Here is a 6,149-nt window from a genome sequence, read left to right as displayed (position 1 = left end):
TTATAATCTTAATATCTCACCATCCCCAACACGGATGATCTCCACGTGCCCAAATTATACTCAATCTCATGTCAATGTGTGTGCATAATATGATATAAATGAAAAGGAATGATGATGAATCTCAATCAAATATCAATATGATATGTAATCACCTCAGCTATCACAAGTTTACGGGTTCAATAAAGAACACAATCACACATACTAAATCAACTCAATAATATATCAGTTAATGCCCATATGCTTTGGCATTCTCGGATTACAATCTATAGTAATAAACTTTCCCTTTATAACACATGTACTCGTACCAATGCCCGTCACACCATTGGTACGAGACCCCCATCCTTCGCCCTTACCCATGGTCTATTTCATTTTTAATTTTTTTTATTAGAAAAATGTCCTTCAACGAAGTCTTTCAAACCATTCTCAACACATCACACACAAACAATTAATCACATTGCCTTTTATTACCCCATTTTCATCATTAGAATTCGTCAATGTGGACAAGTCAACCCTTCACCAAGTCCCATTACTCCCAAACACATACCACAAGGAAATATACAAATTTCATACACTTAACAAGGGTTTAGAAATTCACTTGCCTCAAATAGTTGGACAATCCCACCGGGACTTGAGCTTTCCCATTTGTTGGACGTCTAAATCAATTCAATCTATTCAAATAAATAAGAACAATAAGATATCAAAATTAACAACACCCATATTATTATGTGTCTAGTCTAGACCCAAAAACTCACTCAAATCTTAATCAAGTTACTAAATTTTGATGCCAATTAACATGTCAACTCTTTCAATTTTCTCCAAATTTCAAGTCTAGGTTAAGTTCCAATTTCTCCAAATTTCATCAATTTAATGGTATTTACATAGTATAATACACCTAATATTTAATTATTTATCTAAATATATCAAAACTTAATTTATAATATGATATCGTGCTACGAAACTTCAACTACGAAAAAACAACCATGTCCAGAACTAAACTATATCAAGAACCGAAGTTATGAGAACTTATATACGAAATTGAAACTGCTGTACAACCATCCAATCCTATATATCACTGCAATAATTACCTAATGATTAAATCCTTCATCCTAATAACTAATTAGTTATACCATAAGAGCACCACGTTGAAGCAATTCAAATTTCCAATTTGAAATCTTTTCTATCTTTTCTAATACTAATCTAATTGCCAAGATACATTAATTAATCATCGCCGACTTCCAGCCATTATTCCGTATCACACCACTTTTCCTTTAATTTGACTAATATTAATTAATAATAATGTTATTAAATTATAACATGCCAAAATAATGTAATGGTATCCATCATTCACAAGAAATTGAATATAGAATTGAGAATTTAGATAAGCTTGTACCTGAAACTATTTGCCGTAACGAGACTTTAGGTTTTCCATCCATCGTTGATCTTGTTAATTTTTTTTTCCCCCTCTTAAATTGTTATCTAAAAATATTAAATCCCACTAACTTATTTTAATAAATATGGGTCAAGTAATATATTAAATGAATTATGTACTTAACCCATTAGCCACCAACTAAAATTAATTATTTAAAATCACCCGTCAACTAAACAATCGTAATTAACAAATGGCTCAAAAATTTCCAAACCAACTTCACAAATTGATCAAAAGTGACTCGGGGCAACTACCGAGATGGGTAAGAAAGGTAATTTTGTGAAAATTTTCAAAAATGACCTTTCGGGTCATTACAACCAACCTCTTCTTCTTAAAGATTTCTATCAAATAATTCACAACCCTTCACAAATAGAGTTACACACACAAGATACTTTGTCGAATCCTTACCTTTTTTCTTTAACGACACATACACTCTTACACCCATTTCATTGTGAAATTTCAAAGGAGTATTGCTACCTTCTATCTTATACTTCAGCTTCATACAATTGTATCTCAAATCCACACCAATTTGTTTAGCAACTTCCTCCACTAAATATCTAAAGGTTGCATACTCTTTCATCATAATAGCCTTTATTGTGTAATCAATATAACAATTTTCTTCGTTCCATCTTTCATAATGCATGATCAGAATATTAATGCTCCTCATAGCTACATTGTATTCCAACAATATTTTTATCCCAGTCATCAATACATACAAATTTGCAATCATAGTAATAAACACAATTTGTATTTTAGAAAAATTTTATTCCATGATTGGGAAATGTATTTCTCTTATGTTTTGTATTCCAAAAATATATTATATTCAATGTTTACTTTGTAGAACATCAACTAAATTGTATCCCAAATTATTTTAAATTCCAAACAGTTAACATATTATTTTTCTAAGTATTCAATCATTCTCTAATTGTATCCCAACTAGATGACTACAAAATGTATTTTTAAACTTAAATATGTTTTGCATCACATTCATCCAAACATACATAATTTCAATCACACTGAGAATCACAATTTATATTTTTTTTAAAAACATTGTATTTCAAAACAAAAAAAAGTGTTTTTATATGTTTAATTTGTATTCCAAATATATATTATATGAAGCTGTCTAATTTATAAAACATCAACTAAATTTGTATTCAAACTGATTTTGTATTCAAAGCGGCCAACATATAATATTTCAAATTCATCCAATCATTCAATCGCTGTATCAAAATCAAAATCAACTTCTGTATTAGAATCAAAATGTATTCATAATAAGACTTTCAATTGCTATATTCGAAACAATTTGAATCCAAAATAAAACTTTATTTTATTTGTTCAAAACAAATTGAATTAGAAATTTATTCCAAAAAAAAAAATAACGATTCAATGAGTTTTTGAATACCTGATCGATTATAGCTCGAAGATCAAATTGAAATTTGCCTGCCAAATATGTATTTCATCAATTATCTCCTATGGATCCAATTTTGTTTTCAAAATCTTCTTCACTGATATCAATCTCCTATTTTTTCAGGAAAAAATGATAATCAATTGACTTGAATTCTACGAAGAAAGAGGATTATCAATGGAGAATTGAAAGTCGATAATGGAGTTTTAGTTGTATTCTGCCAAGTTCAATAAAAGGAAAAAATTTACATAAATCAACCTCATACAAACTTAAATAAAGCTATTCTTAATAATTATTGAATATATAGCTAAGGAGTCCTATTAAATGCTAAAGTGTTGTTGTTTTGAAAATTTCTCATATTAATTCTTTACAAATACATACGATTTTATTATTTTGTAGCCTTTTGGCTTTGCTTTAAACTTGCATAATCTGCTCTTGAAACCAAATGGGCATTTGTTAACTTTCACACATAGCAAACATAAAAATCATATTTGCATGTTATAGCTATAGTTTGCATAATTGCGCTTCATAGCAAATTTTTATGTTTGCTAACTTTTTGATTTGTATAATTCGCTAGATACATCCAATTTTTATACAAATTATTCAGTTTTGTATAAATTCATTTATACATTGTAATTTGTATAATAAGATCTGTACTTGTATAATTATAAGTGTATAGGATGAAAATATATGTATTTGTATTTGTATATACACTTTCTCTCGCTTTATACAAACACAAACACATTTTATACATTTTATATTGAAATGTATAAAATGGCTAATTGTATACCGAATCAGATGGACAAAAAAATGGGGATGTTTGCTGCGAATTACAAATAAAATAAACTATGGCTATAACATTTAACTTGAATTAATAGTTTGCTATTGCATACATTTTTTCCAATTAAAATGGTACAAAAACATAAATTCAACTTAAAAATCATGTTTTAATTTCATAAAACATCATTTAAATTAAATTTGATATTTATTTTTTCAGTGTACCTAATCATCAATAAAAAAATTTACTTACTATTTGATTTTGTGAAATTTTTGGCTACATCATTGTTGAGGAGGTGTAAGAGAATATGGCCATGATCAAGCATGTTACAAGGATGCATATCTTTTTGGGGAATTATACACAAATCTCGTAGTGTTAAGAGCTAATTATATTTTATCTCTACTTTTTTTTTTTCAAATTATAAAAATTCCTTAAATTTGGTGGAATCCGGATACATTCCAAAACGTCTGATACATCACGTCTTGATTTCGAATACATCACTCAACGTCCTGATACATCGCAAATGTATCCGATCGCATAAAATGATGTATCTGAGAATATGAGAGAGTAGACAGTTTTGTAATTTTTTCAAATGGTAGGAAATTTTTAAAGTATGTTAAAATAAATTGTGTATTTAAGTAATTTTTCCAATGTTTATTTTGATGGCTATTTATGAATTACCCATTGGAGTAGTTTAATTAAGTCGGTTTCAAATATGGGCTCCAGACATCGGATGAAAAACCAAAAAAAAAGTCGGTTTCAAATGTTAATTTGTGCACCAACACACCCATTGCTACTTTGTTAGGATTTATATGTATAAAAAGAAATCACTTTACTCAGAGATATTATCTACCTTCTTCAAATGAAAAACCTAGTCATGAAAATATTGAAAAAACAGTTGAATTTGTAGTACTATTTCGAGTTCAAATTTCAATAATTACCCAACCTTTATTTTTTAATTAGACTACTATTTTCATCCACCAAATGGCATAATTCATAAGACCAACAGGAAGATAGTAAAGAGATAATATCCTAGTCAGAGGATTAAATAAAAAAATAAATATTTTAAAATTTAAATAATATTATGATGGAAAAATAACACCATATACGCATTTAAGAGACAATATTACGGGTTTTAAACCTACTTTTAAAAAATTCTTACTTATAACAATTTAATTACGGGTTATAACATATCAATTAAATTTAACTTTATTTAAAAATCAATTAAATTTTACTTTTTAAACTTTATTTAAAAACTTTTTTATATTATTAATAATTTAATTATATTGATTGCAGTTCTTTTTTTAAAATCAGTAATTATCAATTAATTACACAATTTTAGGAATTTATATCGATTACAGTTCCATGTTTACCGTTACACGCCAAACCACCCATTCACCGTGAAAATTTTATAAATGACATTTATTAGACTAATATTTTCACGTTATAGTAGTAGAATAAAACTTTCAAGTTGTAACAATAAAAAATTTTAGGTTGTAACATTTTATTAAAAAAAAAAAGTTTTTTTAAGTAATTGTAAAAAAAAAGTTTTGAAAATAATCTTTTAAAAAAACAGTTTTGAAAAAAATAAAAAGATAAAAAAGGATAAAAAATTGATTTTGAAAAAAAAGAAGAAGATAAAAAATGGATAAAGGTGTATTAATTAATTTTGAATTCATTGATGATAATTATTAATTGGCATAAATTTAGGAGATTCAAACAAATTAGGAATATTTATTTTCCTTATTTCACTCTAATTTGTTAACATTAATTAAAAAAATCAGATTTTATTAATTTTCTTCAAAGTTTCTCTTTTTTCGTTTTTTTTCTTCAGAATTTGGCGTCACTCACGAGTAGATCCAATTTTTTTTGTTTGAAAAATCTCTATTTTGTTGTAATGGACGACTTCTTATCTATATTAATTAAACATGGTGGTAGATGAGATCCTTTTGGTTAGTATGCTTTACGATTTATTGTTTGTATTTGTATATTACTGAAACGTAAAAAGAAAAAACAAGAGCAATGAAACTGTAAATGATATTTTCTGATTTTATTTATGTATACTAGATTTAAGTTGTGATGTTTTTGTATAAACATTATTTTGTTCATAATACTTAATAATTTTTGAGGTTTACCACAAAATTTGTGGGGGGATGCTATCATCATAGCAAAAGAGAACAACAAAAGTTTTGTTTGTTAATAAAGGGAGCAACAAAAAGTTTTGAATGTTCAGTCTTTGTTGTATCCTAATAGAGAATTGTTTGTCATCCCTTAAAGTATATACAAGCAATAACTCTTGAAAGAATAATTTTCAATACAGTCTATTCCATATGAGATATGGAAATGAGGGAACTATTCTCAAACAAGTAAAAATAGGACCTAAGACTGTGGATTGTATGTTCATTGGATATGCTACAATTAGTAAAGCATGTCAATTAAGGGTTCATATGTCTAAACCGTCGGATAGTTAAGTGAAGGGTCGAAACGACCTTGGAACGAACCAAAGGAGAATGTACTTAATAAAGAGATTCAGAGGCCTA

This window comes from Solanum tuberosum, unplaced genomic scaffold (assembly GCF_000226075.1).
Source record: "Solanum tuberosum cultivar DM 1-3 516 R44 unplaced genomic scaffold, SolTub_3.0 scf00457, whole genome shotgun sequence".
NCBI lineage: Eukaryota > Viridiplantae > Streptophyta > Magnoliopsida > Solanales > Solanaceae > Solanum > Solanum tuberosum.
The sequence above is the reverse complement of the archived record's forward strand: the minus strand, read 5'-3'. Positions refer to the sequence as shown.